The sequence below is a fragment of the Furipterus horrens genome, unplaced genomic scaffold, assembly GCF_987537825.1.
Source record: "Furipterus horrens unplaced genomic scaffold, mFurHor1.1.pri manual_scaffold_4, whole genome shotgun sequence".
NCBI lineage: Eukaryota > Metazoa > Chordata > Mammalia > Chiroptera > Furipteridae > Furipterus > Furipterus horrens.
This window is the reverse complement of record NW_028327174.1, coordinates 197,375,361-197,394,942: the sequence shown is the minus strand read 5'-3', so window position 1 is coordinate 197,394,942 and position 19,582 is coordinate 197,375,361. Positions and strand designations below refer to the sequence as shown.

Below are 19,582 nucleotides of genomic sequence, written 5' to 3'. Positions count from 1 at the left end.
CTGATCCAGGTTGTTATGTTTAGGGTTTTGGTTTCTTTTTTGAATTTTTTTTTTTCATTTATCAAATTTCTCTGCCATAGATTGTGTTGCCATTACTTTGCAACGTATTTTAATTGTATGTAATTTTATTGCTTTTGGCTTTCTCAGTTTTTAGGACCTAAGTATCTGTTTTCTTCTTTTGCTCTTTACTCTCATGTTACTTTTACTCTCATGTCATTTCTGGTAGCGGAATGGCTCTTTGATGTATGCTGATGACAAAACACCCTTGATGGCTGCTCATTATTAGTGGTCTGTCCGCACACTTCATATGAACTTGGAAATCTAGAGAATGGCTATGTGTAGAAGGCCACATGGAAATTAAATGGTGCTATTTACTTGTTTTGAAATAAAAACTCTTTTTTCCTGAAAATCTACTCATTATCGTGTTTTAACTGGCCACATGGTGTTTTGTCAAAATTAGTTGAGACCAAAGTTATCCATCTTTCAGTATTTTAGATATCTTTAATCAAATATTTCACAGGTAAAATGTATGATACTTTAAAAGACTATACATATAATATGTATGTGATAAAAAATTTTTTTGCTCAAAAACTACCAATATGGAGAAAAATGGTACCACTTCAGAACAATGATTTTTCTCATTCATAATTTTCTCAAATAAAATACTAGATCCCAGTTCAGTTTTTAAAAACCCAGTGTACTTAGTTGTGTACTTTAGGTGATCAGTAAATGTCATTCATACATCTCTCATGGCAGTGAGAATACTGCCCCTATCAGATAATTAATCTCATGCTTATCTTTATATTCATTTCCTTTCCCCTTTGCTGCAGCCACCTTCTTCCCCTTTTCTCTAAAATGTTCAGAAGTGACTATATAAATTATAGTCAGTTGTCTTCATTATGAATACCAGATATTCACTGGTTCTGTTTTTCCCTCTTGCAGAAAGGAATACCCAGTTTACTGTTTTTGCAATGCCAAACTCTCCTGCTGCACAGGCATTGCTCAAAGCAGCATGCTAGTAAATGTGGCACGAGGGCCACTGACATTCTCAGTACGTTCCAAGGTAACAATACAGCATAAAGTTTTATCTGTACTATTATCCAGGACACAGACTCGGTTTTATCAAAAAGGTTTTGTGAAGTACAGCATGATTATAGGAAGCATGAACTTTACTAGACTTTCTACATGATTTTACTTTTAAGTATACCGATTCTTTAATATACAGTGTCGAATTAATGACTAAAGATAGCTCCTTTATTTCTACATAATATTTGTCTGTATGCATCTCTCTTAAGGAGTTCACATTTTGCTGTGAGCACTGTAGATGTTTCAGTCAACAGTGAACTTTAAAAAGGATATCTGTGCTTCTCATGGTCGTATCACATCCATCACTCTCTTCCATTAAAAACCATGTAAGTGTCTGAAAAGCACGACCACCCACATGGCATACAAAGGACAATGGCAGAGAAGCCTAAAAGCATATTCCAAGCAGCAAATCACACAGCCTAGACCCCCTATGTTAATAACGTATTCATTTACTTATAAATAGTCAAAATAGCATATTCTTAAAATTACAAATTACAATAAGTGGCTGGTTTGGCTGATAAAACAAACATTTTAGTGCAAGTTTATTGATAATATTTTCACAAACCATCTATTTTCTAATGACCTATAAATAAAATCTTAACTTAAAAAAATCAATATATTTATATATCACTAACTCTTTAAGCAACTAGCCTACAGCAAAGATATCCACATCTTTCATAAATATGACTTCCCAACACATATTCTAGATTTTGAAATCATAGATTTACTACCCCTCTGATAAGAAATTAATGAGAGTCAAATTCACTACAAAGTCGTATCAAAATCAAGGTGGACTTAAACAGCAATTACATGTAGTATTGCTCATTAGAACAATTAAGAATGTTTCTTCTCCAGAGATTAAAATTTCTTTTACAGAATCGGGGTACTGGAGGCATAAAGAGTGAGATGGGGTATACACAAACAGGCATATAAACAATTAATTAGAGGAGTTAATTTAAGGAGAATGAATTAAGATCCGTTTGAAAAGCAACATAACATAATTACAAACAAGTATTTTTTCCCCAGTCACTTAGAGGGCAATGTGTAAATGTGCATTTTCCCTTGTTGTCTACTTATGAAAAAAAAATTCATTATTCAACCCACTTTTCTGAAGAAGAAATATGTATGTAGCAATATAAATTTAAGTGGAGATTTATATTAATAGTATACAGATTTCAAAATTGCCCAAAGAAACCTGATTTTGAACTAGGTATTTTAGATGGTAAACCATGGAAATGTCAACCTTGATTTGAGCTAACAAAAAGGAATTTAGAGGATGGATAAGCTCCAGGACCTTTGAATTAAATGAAAGACCAGAACACCCCACAGAATGTCTGCAATAACAGTCTCTACAGAAAATTATGAGGAACTACATAAATCCACCCTCTTCCTCTTCACACAGGCTCATTAAAGCTGTACTGACTCTCTGGGCAGCTATAATTCTGCTGACTGATACCCTGGAATCACCCTGTCAATACCCAGTGGTGTGCTGCCTCTCCAACTATCTCTGCCCCTAATATTCCTCTCTTTGATGGGATTTGCTGACCTTTAATCTGATGCTAGTTTACTCTCATCACTGAAGTGTAAGTCGGAGAGCAATAAAACGGCAACCTCACTGATTCAAAAGGGAGAGCTAAAGCCTGCTAACTGTGAATCTAACCTTTCGTAATGGCTCGCTCTTAAAGGAGGAAGCATGAAGTGGAAGGCAGCTAAAACAAACAATGTGTAATGCTGAGCACAAGATTTATTAGAATCCCTTTTGCATGGGTCTTACAAGAGGACATCAGGGCTGTAAACAAGAGATACACAAGTATTTGCAAGGGAGACCAAAGCTCTGGTCAGAATATCCTTCCATGCTATTACAAATCTGAACAAGAGCTGTGCTACAGAAATCAAGCAAGGCTAGATGAACAAAACACACCCCCATTAGTATGACTCCAGTGGATGTAAACAACACCATAGAAATAAAATGATCATTAAAAGTAAGATGTTTTTTCTGTGATGAGGTATGGGACTATAAGGACTGAAAACCAAAAACTCACATCCATAATGGGTCCTAGGGAATTCAAAGAGCTTGTGGAAATTAAATGCTTCCAAATAATTTTCATTATAATACTAAAGGTAGGTTAACAAGACCTCGCATTTATTGAGTGCTTCCCATGTGTCAGGCACTGCTCAAACACCCTATTAACTCAACTCAACTGTCCTAAGAGGTAGGTACTATTATTATGCCCACTCTTACTACCATGAAACTGAGGCACTGCATGGTTTGGTTGTAAACCATGCTCGCTGTCACACAGCTAGACAACAAAAGATCCAAGATTTGAACCTGGGTAGGTAGCCTAACTTTACACCCTAAACTCTTCACCACCTCTTGTACATCTTATGTTAACAGAATCTAAAAGATAAAATAACTGCCTCACAGGAACATTCATTTCTATTCTATTTTTGTATTTTTAAGAGGTAGTTCTGGGTGTTTAAAAAACACCCTCACTACGCAACCCTATTTCATTTGTTAACTCTAATTCTTTATGAATTTTTTTGTTTAATATCAAACAATGATTTTGAAGAGATAAAAAGTAAGAATACTGTATGAATCCGTATTCTATACTTTAATAATTTTCTCCAAGTTACTCTCTTAAAGACGATCACCAGGTATATTTTCCAAAAATGTTAACAATTGAAAAGAAATGAGCAACTGATAATTCAGAAGTTGAAATAATAAAGTTCAATTATTGACATTTTGAAACTGTTATTTATGCCAAAAACAATATACACTCCTATATTATTCCATGTTCCCAAATGGCAACAAACTCTGGTCTCTTTCAAAAAATTTGAAACGGGCATCCAGCTTTTTATGACTGACGTCCTTAAGTTTCAACTATTTGGGCAACAAGCTGGAAGGGCTATAAACTGAATCACAAGTATTAGTTCAATATCAACTAGTGGTGCTAACTGAACAAAGCCACTTTTCACCTGCTGGCACAAGGACTGTCTTTCATTATAAATTAATCTGGTAAACAAAAAAAAGAAGGATCTTTCAGGCTGCAAAACACATGAATCTATATAAAATGTACACTAAATGCCAGAGAGTAAACAAAGCGGAAGTTATTGCATAACAAATCTCTTCCAATCCTCTTGGGGAAAAGAGAGTCTGACAGTATTAGGTTCTAACAGGTGCAGGTAGCAGAAGAATTACTTATTCATCCTACCAGAAAGAAAAAGGATAATAAAAATCATAATTTAATTTATAATTTATGTTTACAAGTGTTATTTTTAAGAGTTACACTCTGCTTTGCAGATTACTTGGTCTGGTTCAAGTTGACATGTTGCATCATAGAACAAGCCTGAAGGGTCTTCACAACATGTACAGTAATTAACACGTCATTAACACATTAACTAATACACATTCAACATCATCAATGATAATAGCATAATAATTAACTTATTGTACATTGCACATAGCACCCCCTGGCACTTTTCAAGATAAATTTGGAAATGCATACTTCCAAATATTTTTAAAGGTAGCTATTTATACTTAAATATTCTTGCCAATAAAATTTTTATAATTGTGCATGTGTGTTGTGTGTGTATTTTAAAAATGAGGCATATTTAGCAATACTACAAATTACATCTGTATCTGATTCAAGCTGTACTGGTACAAAAATACAAAGAACAAAGACAAGCCTTACTCTGTGAAAGAACGAGTAATACATTAAAAATTTAATATGTGGCAGGTCAAATCTGGATACTCTCTGCTGAAGACAACCAATATTAATGAATTGGACTACAGAGTCATTGTCTGGAATCCCAAAGGAAACAATAATGCGAGGACAACAAATTCTTCTTAGAAGAGAAAATCCTGCAAAACTACTCAACAGAGTATCACTGGTCAATGCTCTGATCATAAAATATGTTAAATCTTATATAGTGTTTTCAAATATGTATGCAAGCTAGGTCCAGTTTTAACTAAAAATTTACTCTGATTTTATTTCGCAATGAACATCTTTGCATAAGTATTGTCCTTGCCATTCATCTCCCTCCATATAAGAAATAATAATTTATTTTAAAAATACAAGTTCTGTTTTTTATCTACAATAAATCTAAAACAACAGATCTAAAAAATATAAATAAAGCAGCTTCTTTGAGAAACCCGAGATTTGGGTTTCTCTAACAGTGAAGGTAACACAATTAAAAGAAGATCAAAGAAAGGACAACATTGGGCATCATGGTTTAAACTAGGAACCTGTCAGATTGGGAAGCTTCTTTTCACAGCTGATCTGGAGAACTCTTGAGTAATAAACTGATAACAAGAAAAGAGTACAAAAGGATAAGATAGGCAAAATAAACACATTACAGACAGCCTTCAGGTGAACTCAAATTAATTACTGCCCAGTTATTATTTTAAAAATATTTTTGAAACTGTTATTGGAACTGAGACCCTGTGGAAAAACATAAATGGATAATTGGCTCAAATAACTACACGGGCTCCACTGTGTGCTAAGCACATATTCTTTTCCTTCATATTTGTTTCCGGTTGATCTTTCATTCATTCATACTTTCATTCAACAGACTCTACTAAGTATCCATTATATGCACAGCACTGTGCTAAACTTATACATAGCTGTTCAGCAGAAATTATTGACCACAACTAAGTAACTTCAGACTCCATTAAGAAATGGCTATTTCAGTAATGCAATTTTTAAGTACGACTGCTAAATTTTAAACCAATTAACATTATCTACTAAAATTAGTTGTATAAAAATATCTGTATTTATTTAGTTTTTCATTATGTAGTAAAGAAGCTCAGATACAGCGTAAATGTCAGCTGGTGACTCTATAAATGCCTTCTAAGTAAAAGCATTTATTTAAAAACATGAAACTTACCACTATCTTTCTCTAAATTTAAGTCACTTTTGTTACTGGCTACCTTTAAAGCTCCCTACCATTATTGGTGGTAGCAGGTAAATATCACATCAATTTGAGATCAGAAAAATAGTGAAAATATTAACTATAAAAAAGATGCTAAATTCTATAATTTAACAGCTTTAAATTCTATAATTCTAAAATAATGACAAAAATCTAACAAAAATACATATATATATTTTTTAAATAGCCTCCTCTAGCATTGTCTGAAGTCATTCCCTTTAAAAAAAAATAGATTTAATTAATTTATTTTTAGGGAGGGGGAAGGGAGGATGGGAGAAAGAGAGGAAGAGAAACATTGATGTGCGAGAGAAACATCAATCCGTAGCCTTTCATACATCCCCCAACTGGGGACCAAACCCCCAACCTGGGCATGTGCCCTGACCAGGAATCAAACTGGCAACTTTTCACTTAGTGGGACAATGCCCAACCGAGAGCCACAGGGCAAAAATGCATACATACTTTTAAGAAGCATTTTAAGCCATCTTTTAAAAAAGACTTAAGGATTCTTACCTGGTATCTACTAATAGTTCTCTCATATTTGGTTAGAGAAAGAATAAATTATAATTTAATCCTTGAACAACAGAGTATCTCCCTATTTAGTCCTTGGTTTATGGGAAGAATCTGAAAGCAAAATACTCCACTTTTAAGCTTTTTGTTTTTCAGGTATTACATTTAAAAAATGGTCAGTTAGCTGATAAAACACGTTCTCCATTTTGCACATTGCTTGGGGGATGTGTCTCCTTTTTAAAAGTATCAAGTCATATTTGGGGGACTAGTATGATATAAGTAATATACACACCTGGATATATAACTCGGATAAGACCCAATTATTTCGCTACATCTCCACACTGTTTATTTGGGTCTAAAGCTACCTGTCTATAGTCTACACTGTAGGATGGGCTGAACCTTAAGTAGTTTATCCTGGGGTCTTCTACACTACATACAATTATGCTGGGGTCACTTGGGTTATATAGGGAGCCTGAAGTTTTAAATTGTCATTAGAATATTTTGGCCTGATTTTAACAGTACAGCAGTGCTTCTAATGATCTTAAAGGTAATTCACTATTCAGACCCCAAGCAAAAGATGCAAATGTAGCACTGAAAGCTCCTTATTAAATACCCACAGGCTACATCTCTGTACAATAAGTGGTCCAGGTCTTTTTAGAACATACTAATTAGATGAACAGAGAATCAGAAAAATGCAAAACCAGGTCATGCAGCAAAAATGGTGAAGTGTTAAAAAAAACAGTGGGGGGAAGAGGATGAGAAAAACATACTAAATAACTCCATTCCACCATTATTAAAAAATTATCTACATTAAGGAGGAAAAATAAATCATGTCAGGTCACTATTTGACTCAACCAAATTAGGGTGGATATTACTATTAAAGTTAAGTTTTAAGTTTATTGTCAAGGATATGCTTAACTGATGATACGATACTATGAATAATACATTAAGCAAGAGCCCAATCTAAAATTAAATTTGCCTTGGGTTATCTCCAAATGTTTACTACAAACATTCAGAATTATTCTGGTTTATAAATGAAAGCTAATATCAAGAAAATACTTTTTCGGCTTTACTCTTCAACAGTTACATATACTGAACTGCCGAACCAGTACATCACAGTTTAACAGAATACAATGCCCTCAATTCTCAATTACTTCAACACCACAGAAGTTTCTTTTATCAAATAACTTACTGGAGGAAAATACCCCTTGTTGTCAAACTGGGTTGTTTTTTATTCTTTCTTTCTTTTTTACTAATCAGTTTTAAATAGGCCATTTCTACTTTAGTATTTGTGTATTCTTTAAAAAGACTAAATGTTTTACATAAATTTGAGCATCTACTCTAAACAATAAATTGTACTTACTAAAAAATATTGTTCTTATCTCAGATACTTTAAACAACATTAACATTTAATATAAAGTAACTATAATACAAATACTCAGAAGGAAATACCAAATCAACCCACTACCACTTGAATTTATGGAAGTCAGTGTACTGGACTAGAAGTCCAAGGGTCTGGGTCCTCATTTCATACCTGCTCTGCTATTGGTGGTATGGCCAAGGGCAAGTTGCCTTGTCTCATTTCCCTATCTATAAAATGAGAGGACTGAGCTAGATGTTCCAGAGGTCGCCTTCCTTCATTCAACAAGTTCAGACTTCAGTTACGACCCTATGATATTATGATTATAAACTACAAGTGGCCCAATAATTCTGAAATGGGCTCTAAAATTCAAAACGCTTAACCTTAAACTCATTTTATTTACTTTGGAAATCAAATTTGATTATTACACTAAATTCTCTGAAACTTAAGTTACATCACATTCTAAAGTAGATTATGTGAGTTTCTGGGGGGAAATGTGCTCTTCTCTCAGAAACAGGCTGTGCTAGAAAAGCGGAGGGACAGTGTATAAAATGGGTGTGGGACGGCGTCCTTACTGGTGAGAACGGTAGATTCCAACTGATAAAATGCAAAACCACGGCTTCAGGACCTCACACCTGTCTTTCCTAGCCAAGAGACCACAGGTCCACAGAACTATAGTACAAGAAGGAACCTCATTTTCTATTCCATCACACAGGTGCCTTGAGATTCAAGTTTCAATTCTTATGGGTAGGCCACTGTAGTTAAAAGGCCACATGCATTAAAGAATGATGTATTTTATTTTGTAGTGCATTGCGTAGTTCTTCATAAAATGACTGCTGTCTGCAAGTGAATAATAATTGAAGTAAGTCCTATTAATATTTTTATTATCGTCGGCAGCCGTCCGTCTCGAGAGACGATGGTGTAGCTTCTTAAGAGTCTATCTGCACCGCCGAGAATGGTTGTGCAGTCCGACTCGGGAGTGACACGGTATCTGTCTCCTCCCGTGTTGAATCGACATCTTGCGATGACGCTGGAGTGTCCTCTCCAGTGGAGCTGAAGCTACAGAGCCTGGGCAGGGTGACATGGAGGGTCTGCTGTTGCCCATGCAGCAGACCCCCCTCTCTTCGTAGCTGAAGGGTCCAAGGGAAAGACGGAGTCAATACAGCTTGGCTTCAGGTGCGCCGCAGGAGTTGCCGGTGTTGACTACAACGTCAAACCGCCTTAGGGACTCCGGCTCCGGATTTTCTGTCGGGGTTTACTCCCTTAGCCTTTCCCCTGAAGAGGTATGCCGCAAGGCAGCAGAGGTTTTTTGGAGTCAGAGTTTTCCTTCTCTGATGTGCCCTGACTGGAAGATGGAACCAGCGATACTTAGCTCGCAGGCCGACGCTCAATCCACTGAGCCAAAACCAGCCAGGACAATTTTTATTATAAAAATCACTAAATAATATAAGTATATTTTAAATTCTATTTAAAACAACCCATCCTTAATTAGGGCTTAGTTAAAGCCAGCTAGTGGTAAATGTATATTCACGTAGTTTAAGATCTGTACAGGATGCTATGCAAATGGTATTTCTGCCTATGTCCAGTATACAGTAAATATGCACCTGTATGAAAAGCTCCCATAAACTTTGATGCTGTTTCTTACTTTAATCCAGTACTTTTAAATCAGATACCCTCAAATAGCAGTTTTCCCTACATAAACTAGAAGTATAATAAATTTTAGTACATGGTTTTTTTAGCTGTATAAATATACTTTGCTGGTATATATGACATTTTAGAATGGTTTAGGTCTCTAATTTGTTGAACATGATTCAAATATTTTAAACCAAAATTGTAAGTAACATTTATCAGGAAGCAATAATAGTAAAAATTTTGAAAATCAAGAAAAGCCTTCATCAATTCATACTTAGCCCATTTACCATTCCAAAATGTACTCTTATCTTTTTTTCTGGTACTCTCCATAAAGTCTCGAGTTTGATTGGCTGATATAACAAGCAAAATATCTTATGAATGTTTTTTTGCCCTCAAGAAGCTATTCTAAATGAAATAGTCTTCCACAAATTAATGAATTCATATTTTAAGATGCATTTGCAAAATGTTCTATCATTCCAATGCTAATTTGCAGCTTAGTTAAGAAATGTTAGCCTACCAGGAAAAAAAATTTTTAATGGGTAATGAATGTCATGTTTGCACAGAAAAAAAGGACATGTGAATATAGAGCCCATATGTACCGGTTGTGGCAAGACAGTGCATTTAAGTGATTTTATTATACATATTACTTCAAATATTCAACAGCATTTAGATATACATTTAACTATTGAAACCTTTTAAGCAATGATTAAATTTTAAAATCACATTAAATTGCATGCAGTTTCTACAAGTCCATTATAGAACAGGAAAGGAAACAGTTAATATACTAATTACAGTAATTAAGAGTTGCCGATTTAATTATAGTTGAGAATATGAATGCTCTAACATTTGTCACAGTGTAAAAAACAAACCTCTGATGCAGAGACTTTGTTCACAAACATCTAATGGAGACCTCCTCTGCCTCACTCTGTGTTTCTCTGCTGACACCACAGCAATGGGTTCAGACTAGAGAACTTGTCAGCAATCAGGCAGGAGGAGGCTAATTAGCGTGCAGGTTAATGAGTGTGATGGCTCTTGACAGCATTTTGTTACAGCCTCTTCTGTATTTAAACAATAAATGATTACTTATATACAGTTGAGACATTCTAACCATAACAGCCAAGCCCACATTTGGTTTTACAAGTATAAAATCAGTTTCTTTCATTCTAAATCAAAAATATAAAATTTGCATTAGTTATATGTCTATCACATTCTCACAATATGCTGAAAAGGTAATATATGTACATTATATAGAGGTATGCCCTTTTGAGATGAAAATTTCCATTGAAAAGATGCCCATTAGGTGATATAATTGGGTTGCTGAATAATACTTTAAATATGGCAGCTTTTTAGTAAGGTACAACTTCCCTAAAAAAAAAAAATCAAGGAAGAGTTTTGTCTTCATTTTTTATTCTAGATTTCTCTCTCTGTGAAATAGGTATACAAGGCACACACAGAGGAATCTCTTCACTTACCTTGTTGGTTACCAGGGATTTGAAAACAGGTGGTGAATTAAGGAAATAGCTCTATTGAGAGATTAACCCATTTCATCAGCCAGTGGAGAAGGAAATAAGAACATTTTACAGCATCCCTATAATCCATATATTTAGTGGTAACAGAAATGCCTTAATAAAAGCACTAAGAAAAGGCAGTAAGTGAGTACTTTGCAGCATTTTGATTTACTCTATAAAGTAGAGAATATTCCAGTCTACGTAGTCTGATTTTTATTTACATGAACGGAAAATATGTGTCCAAGAAAACCTTATCTGAGAATTAAACTGAACTTTAGCTGCGTAATATCAAGGGAGGGCTATTTCTATTTAATATTCAGTGTTCCCTAGAAATCTGAGCACAGACATGGAAGAAACGCCTGCTGAGATTCACACTGCTTTCTAAATTATTTTGCATACATGAAAATATTATTTGTGTACCTTCTCACTACTATATGATGAACATTTGAGTAAAAATAGAAAAGTAATAAAAATTTCAAATATAAACCTTTCTAATGCTCTTTTTTATGTTTAAGAATTAAAAAGTATTATATCCATCACAATTATGGTAGGCGATAAATAACTGTACATCAAAAAGCGTTAGTAGACCTGTGAAGATTTAGTAGCAGAAAAGAGAAAAGAGTGGAAAAACCAAAACAATTTGTTTCTGGGTTAAAAGGTCCAGGTGTAGTGAGTGCCTATAATTTCCAAGGGACAAAAGGAATAATACATATTCAAGTTCTGTGGTTAGTTTGTCACTTTCTCTTGATTATTTTGAATAATAAATCCTTGAGGTCAAAATACAGTACTTTAAAATTTCTCCATCAATTGTGTGCTACTTACACATCTGAATTCTCTATTACATTATAAACAGTATATGAATATAGGTTTTTCTGTATCGTGCATACATTCTTAAATAATAAACATACTATTATTAGCTTACAGGTATGTCCTATCACACATAAATGCAAGCTACTGCACATTTTATAATTTATACCCTAAGCTGGTTAATATAGATCCTTAAGTCCCAAGGTCACCATGCTGTACGAAATCTAGGTGTGTATGTAAACAAGTTTTCCTAAATTCTAACCCAATTAAATATTATAGAATCAAAATGTATCTCTGAATTATATGATAATTCCAACTAGGGACTTTTGAGGGGGAAACTGACACCTAGCCAAAACCACAACCCATTCTGCCTGTTTAAATGAGAATATTCCTCAGTCCGAAAAATTATTTATAGAGATTTTTTACTACCCTTGTATACTGCAATGTTATTTCCTTTCCCACACACTAGCAAAGTCCATTTTCACAACTGCTATAAAGCGGCATGTTCACAGCTAGTAAAACAACTCAATAAATAGCCTCACGAAGCTATAGCTGTCTCATATCCTTTCCTCAATAAAAACAGAGGTGAACTGCTTATTTTCAGCAGCACACTATAAGAAGACAGAAGCATTATGACTGCTCATACATTCTGACTATCATTTGCCACAAGCTATATCTGTCAGCATTAAATAAAGCTGCATTATAAATGTAAACAAAACACCCACATCTACAAAATGAGCTGTCCACCATGGCTGTAGGCATGAATTGAACCCGCTTATTGACTCAGGTTGCTCTTTTTATTTATTCTTCTACAAAGACATGCATTTACTTTACTCTACAAGCATACTAGATTTCAGAAAGGCAACTAGTCTTGTGCTAGAACAAAAAGGACACGTGTTGACAAAGGCATACCTTAACAGGAATAAAATTGTGTAGGCAAACATTGACCAATTGTTTAAAAATCGATTTATTTCCAAATGCTATCCTAGATCAAAACACTAAATTGTAACTAATCTGTGAACCTAGCCCTTTAAAAATATATACTTATGTACTATAAGAGGTAATTTACTATCAAAAACAAAAGAACTTTAATTTCCAATATCTAATGATAACAAATGAAAGATATGGAATGACACCCAACACAATTGTCCCACTTTCCACTCCTTGAGTACATATCAATAAAGTGGGGAGTTAAATATTCAGGGAATTCAATTTTCAGGGCATAAAATTGATTCAAGCTAAAGAAACGGTTTCTGAAAAAAATGAATATATCACTTGTAAAATGCTTTTTGGACTTTTTCCAGGTGTAAAAAGGTTAAATAAAAGGGTACTAAATGCTTTGTAAGCTTAAAAACATTTTGTCAGTTTTATTCTTTTTTAATTCTGTGGAATTAATAGATAATTCTGAATTTACTGCATTAAGTTTACATCCTCACTTAGAATGTTTCAAAAAAGTAAGGAGGAGGCCTTTCCCGTTTACTGTTGCCCCAAGATAGGACACAATGCTAGGGAAGTAGGCGTCCAAGTTACAGATACATGAGAGTCCTGGGAGTAAATATACTTTCAGTAATATTCCAACAGGTGTACTGCATGTCAAGATTTTAGCCTATTTCTAGGCTTATTTTGAAAAGGACCATCATCATGCCAAATCATGATAAATGAAAGTATGCTCTGAAGACATTCATTACAGATAGAGCCAGAGTGTACATAAAACTACCGATACACATGCATTAGAGTAAAAATGAAATATAGTATTCTTTCAAACAACCACATGGGGCTCTTCTGTATAGTTGATCAAATAATTTCTCAGTTAGTTTTCTCCACTAACTTGACTGACTGCTTTGGCCTTGTGTAGATAGTTACAGAACTAAATTTAAAACAAGCTTATGCAGCCAGATACCACCAAACAGATTTCTAAAAAAGAGAGAAAGAAATATAAACATGCAGAGACCAAGTACTCCAAAGAGGTTAGCCTTTGTCACCTGTTGAACCATCCAAGAGTCATTGAGGTCTAAAAGTTTGTATCTTTATCCTTAAGTACAAAGTGGTCCATAGGTTAAAGTCTAGATGTTAAAAGAAGTAAAATGCAATGGTTAAAATATTAACACATACTGTCACAGCTTATTCTTATGGAGGACATCATCCTCTATGACAAGAAAAACATAAGTGTTCCTTTGCTTCTGTAGATGGTTATTAATTATTACTGCCTTTCCTTCCTGAGATAAGCCTGTTATGTTAACAAGAACTAGAGAATTGCTCACAGCTGCTCTCCATATTGGGTAGGTTGCATCATTGTTTACGATGTTTACAGAAAAAAAGGGAAATCAGTACAAAGAAATAGTATGGAGTAATTAATGTATTGTTGTGTTGTAATTTCCACTTTCTACCTCCATTTAAATAAAATAAAGCTCAGTAATGCCAGCGTAAATCAGGGGGAGCCACAGGGGAGCACAGCAAGGCAAAGACATTAAAGCCAAACCAAAGCCCTTCTTCACCCAAGCTACTATTATTATTACTTGTGCAAAGCAAATATTCAGCCTCCAACCCTAAATCATTTCAATTCCTATTTCCAAGTATAATTTAATCTTTTTCAGCGACACTTGATGCTTACTTCATCACAGCATAATGACAGATTAAAAAGTTGTTGAATTAAATATTAAAGAGGACTTCAGGCAGTTCTGCATTTTTAAGGAATAACACAGATTGGGGATGAAATGAGAAGCCCAAATGCATATTTTATACCAAAAGGAAAGAATACATATATTTTTCCTTCAGGCCACCTACTTTGTAATAAAACACAGGGAAGGTTTTTATTTAGTGGATAAAAATGTGAAATAGTATTATAAGCTTCATATTACTATAATCTGGCACCACACAATGATGTCAAAGGTAATGATACTAAGGATATGATTTTTTGGACAAGTATATTTTTAAAATAAGTATATTCATAATATATCACTTTTGCATTCTGATTTTTAAAATTAACTTATTTATGGAAATTTATCTCAGAGATAAAAATATCACAGATGATAGCATCAAAAGCAAACCATTATGTAAATAATTTTATGATACAAACTGTTCTGAGTGGGTATTAAAAAAAAAGTTGGGCCATAATGGTAAATACAGTTCCAATTAGAATGCTGGCTAGATTACTAGGCCTAACTTTGGAAGCTCCCATAAGATTCAGGTAAAATTAAAAACAAAATATACATACCAATACTTCTTAACTCTTAAGTGGATTGGAAACAGAGTCAAAAAAAATTTGTGCACGTTTATACTTAAAATATATACAGGTAATAATACAAAGATCTACAATAGCCCATGAATCACTAAGTTTGGTATATGTTTTTAATTTTGTTGTTTTTAAAGAAGAGATTGTTTTTTCCATGAAATTCAAAAGAAAACAAACTTTTAAATTCTTTGTTCACTGTAAATTCAAACAATTTAATGGCAGAGAGGGAAGGACTCCATGAACATTTTATTTGTATAACATCAAATTACAATCTTTTTGTACATGTATACATTTTTGCATAGTAGTTGTACCTAAGTACTTTCATTTCTGCTTTTTCATTTCACTTATGTTACTAGTACTATCTGTCTGATTGAACCAAATAAAATCATCATTTTTTAAGTCAAAATGGTCAGATATCAACAATTTCCTATGATTCAACATTCATTTTAGAAAGTTGCCTCTTTATATATTTCCACTTGAAAGGAGAAAAAGTGATCCACAACAGGATGTTTTAAGCAATCACATATGACTTTAGAAGTATGTAGTATATAGAGGGATCAACGTTTTCCTTAGAGGCCAAGGAAGCGAATGACATTTGTGTTCTTGAAAAATAGTTCACTTTTGGAACAAGTCCAAGGTATAAATGTCATAAGAGAGTATTAAACATTTTAAAAGTAAAACTTTGTGTCTACCTATTCAAAGAAAGAAAATGATAAAAGTACTACAGTGATTTCTTCAAAAATTATGACTTTGGCTGGGGTAGAGCAAACCGTCACCATGGCTGGCAACTACACATGGCCTTGAAACGATGGCCTAATTCCTTTTGGAAAAATTTTCAGTGTGTTTGCTCCTGGCTGAATGTGACACGGATTTACTTGTGAAATACTGCACACGCAACCCTTTACTTTAAAGAAAAGTACAAAATATGCCCGTGGAATTGTTTCGCAAATCTAAAAAAGGGGCAAGCATTTTCAAATTATCCTTTTATTAAAATATTTTCAAATCTCAGTGTTCTGCGGTCCTACTGGCATGGATATTTGGCTAGTCATTCCGAGCAAGCATACAATTCTAAGTCTACACAATTAGATGCATAAACTACGCTGTAGAAATACAGCACAATAATATTTACTGATACCCTTTAAAAGTGCAAAAAGAATAAACAAAATACATTCATCCTCCCTACCAGCTCCAATATGTCTTGACTAGAGCCAAGTTACTGGGGAAAACAGTAAGGGAGATAGTGGTAACAAGAGCAATTTTTCAATGGTTTCCATATTTAAATTCCAGGAAGAGCAAAAATCTTAATATTCTGGAATGCTCTCCCTAAAGCAATAATGAGGGAATAACTTCCCATGACTTAGGACATAGTAGGTACTTAATGTTTATAGAGTTAAATTCCCTGTGGAATTCCCTATGGAATTCAGTCTCCTATTGACAGCCATTAAGTTTGGATGCTTCAGAGCCAATTACAACGGGAAACCTGGAAAATTGTTTCACATTTATGGTGAGGGGTTTAAAGGTCTGTTTTCTTTCTTCTGCTTCTTTATTACCCCCGAACCACTGTTTTCCCACAATATCCTTGTTTTGTAGCCGGTTTGGAATTTTTTCCTATCGGTCAAAGATGTTCACATGGTGATTACGCCGCCATCCTCCTCTGTTCTCTGAGATACCAGGGTCGGCATCAGCCCAGATACTTGAAATCAGGGAAACGCAGCCCCTGCGGTTGCCAAGCCTCAAATCAAGTCTCAGGTTTGGATTGGAAAGGCACAAACTCTGGGGCTTGAGAGCAGCCTCCCAGGTGACACTGACCCAAGGACACAAGGCCCGCTGCTGCTGCTGCTGCTCTGCTAGCAGGAAGCGCGGGCCCCCGCAGCCGCAGCCCACCCCGGCCGGCCGCCCGAAAAGCGGCTGGCGCAGGGGGCGGGTCGCAGGGGGCGGGTCGGGGCGCCGCGCCGCTCTCCGGCGCGCCCATTGTTCTCCGAGGTGCGGAGCGGTGGTCCCCAGCAGTCGGGGGGCTGCGCCGGGAGGCCAGCTGCTGGGCTCCTCTCCGCTCCCCGCAGTGGCGGCCCCCGCCCCTCCGATATTCTCACCGCCCTGCCTGCATAATTAATGTAAATGGGGCAGCCTCCTTGTCATGTGCGGGCTCTCCGGGTTTACTTGTGTGCGACGCTTACACAGGAATGTTAACCAGAGAAAGCAGCATCACAACAGGGGTAGAAAATCAGCCTGTCAGGGACTCACTCCAAGTGTCACGGAATGTGGAGCGGCTTCCAGATTGTTTCATCAAGGTGACTGAGAACAAAAACTACTCGGAACAGAGAAGTCGGGCTTAAACTGAGCTCCCACACATCTATTATTTATCTCCTTAGATTCCTTAGGAACGAGATTCCTACCACGTCGTTATGTAAAACTCGGGGCTTGAGAAAGGGAGTGAGGCTGCTACGAGGATGCACAGTCAGGCCTTGGCTCGGCCCGTGCGACGCAAACGCACGCCCGACTCCACGCGAGCGCAGACGCCTTTCAACAGCCCCCCAGCCAGGGGGGACGAGACTCAGAGCAAAAGCCACCTTTCCACGGGTCAGTGAGTTACTCCGAGAAACCACGGGTAATCGTGGGCGACTCCGCACTTAACTGAAATGAAGGCCGACGTCTCTGGGGTTGCAGAAGAACCCTTCAGTAAGGTGCCCCGTTTATATGACTGCTATTCCACCTCCAAATTATGTTAGGGACATTTTACTGTAATTTGTGGTCATTGATTGTTTGTCTTTCCCCCTAACCTGCTGTGGGAAAAAATGCTTAAGTCAAAATATAGAGTAAACTTCCAAAGCACATTTTACACCAAAAAACATGTTGTATTTTAAAGTAATTTCTACTTAATATTCATAATCATTCTGATTATTCTGTGTGAGGTATATCCTCTTTCCCAAAGGAGCAGAGAATGTGATTTCCCAAGCTTATGCTGCCTGACAAAAATTAGCACAAACTCCTGCGTATATACTCTCTAAACTAGAATTTTAAAAAAATTAAAAATTAAGAATATACATCTCAAAGATACACATTTAATTAGGCTTAAAGAAACAGGGTATCTGTAAATTTGTGGCCCAATTATCAGTTGGACCAAGGATCTAAGTGTTTTTATAACGGTAAGTAATCAAATCCAAAACTTTTCTCATGTTTAGTCTTTACACAAATTAGGAGAGGAAATGAAGTACATTAGAAAAGAAACACCCTCCCCGGCCCCTAAAAAAATCCTTCAACAAGAAATACAGCCTATGTTACACATTTCAATTTGACAGTGCGTTCATTAGGTGTTGTCAAGAAACAAAACAACAACAAAATTGGAATATCAAATCTTATGCCTCCCAAATAAAGCCATCGAGGGAGTGAGTGTTCTTGTAAAGGCATGTGTGCCACCTCTCCTCTCATGTAACAGTGACTTAATCCTGAATGTTCTCAAGGAATTCCTCCACACAAAGGGGTCAACTATAGGCCACAAAATAACCTTGTACACATTTGTCTATTAAACGATTGAGAACTAAATCCACCTGCACGTCTTCACTGGCTTAATTAAGGAGATGTGCAATAGCTGAAAGTAATACCTTTATCTATTCAATACACTGCACAACACAGGAAATCAAAATGAACATGCCGGTCAAAAGGTTTACTTTAGACAGAAAGCAGCCCGTCAGAACATTATTACAAATTAAAGGTATTATATTCAAGTCATTTTTAATCTCTTAAAAATGAATGACCCTTCTCTACACATTAAATCATTTTTCTCTACAGAAGTAACATTTCTTTATGTCTAAATGCACATAGTCCTTCATCATGCTTCAGTTCTTTTCCCAGAGATGGTAGAGGTCTAATACTCTCAATTCTAAGTCAATGTTCTCACCAAGTTTGGAATCATCTCTCTTTACATGATATAACTGACTCATCACATATTTTAAAAATGTGAACTCACAAACTTATTACCCACAGTACTCTTATCTTCTGAATCTCATTTTACTGCATTAAAATTCTTATTGGCATTCTGTAGTTAATAGTTTCTATGTTAATATATGCTGCTTTATATCTAGTAACTGCTTAGTAAATATAAGATAACTTCACCCTTATTTTCTAATAGTATCTAAATTAGCCTTCTAATTCTGGAACTTTTTATTTTTAAGAACTTAAAATATATATTAAAATATCAATCTTAATGTTTTAAAAAGGACGCCAAATTTAGGATAAGTACAATGAAATATAAACAGAAAAGTCCCTTGAGATACTGGTGTGAACCCTGCAGCTCATTGATTTTGTTCTTGATAATATGCTATTAAATTGGCAAACATGCTGACCTTGTGTGCAAAGGTAGAATTGTGCATATGCAACAGAAAGGTAAAAAATAAATAAATAAAATAAAATAAAGCTTCAAAATGACTATTTAAAACTGTAGGCTACAAAAACTTAAAATACAGACAAGCACTCCATAGTTTATTTAAAATTGGCAACCACAATTTAACAAGCTATTCTAACAAA

General features: G+C 35.3%; 1 protein-coding gene across 2 annotated transcripts in view; it reads right to left on the bottom strand.

The window, feature by feature from the left end:
- Positions 1-19,582, bottom strand: part of PBX3 (PBX homeobox 3) — a 197,670-nt gene that overhangs the window by 59,297 nt on the left and 118,791 nt on the right. The gene's annotated exons all lie outside the window — the stretch shown is intronic.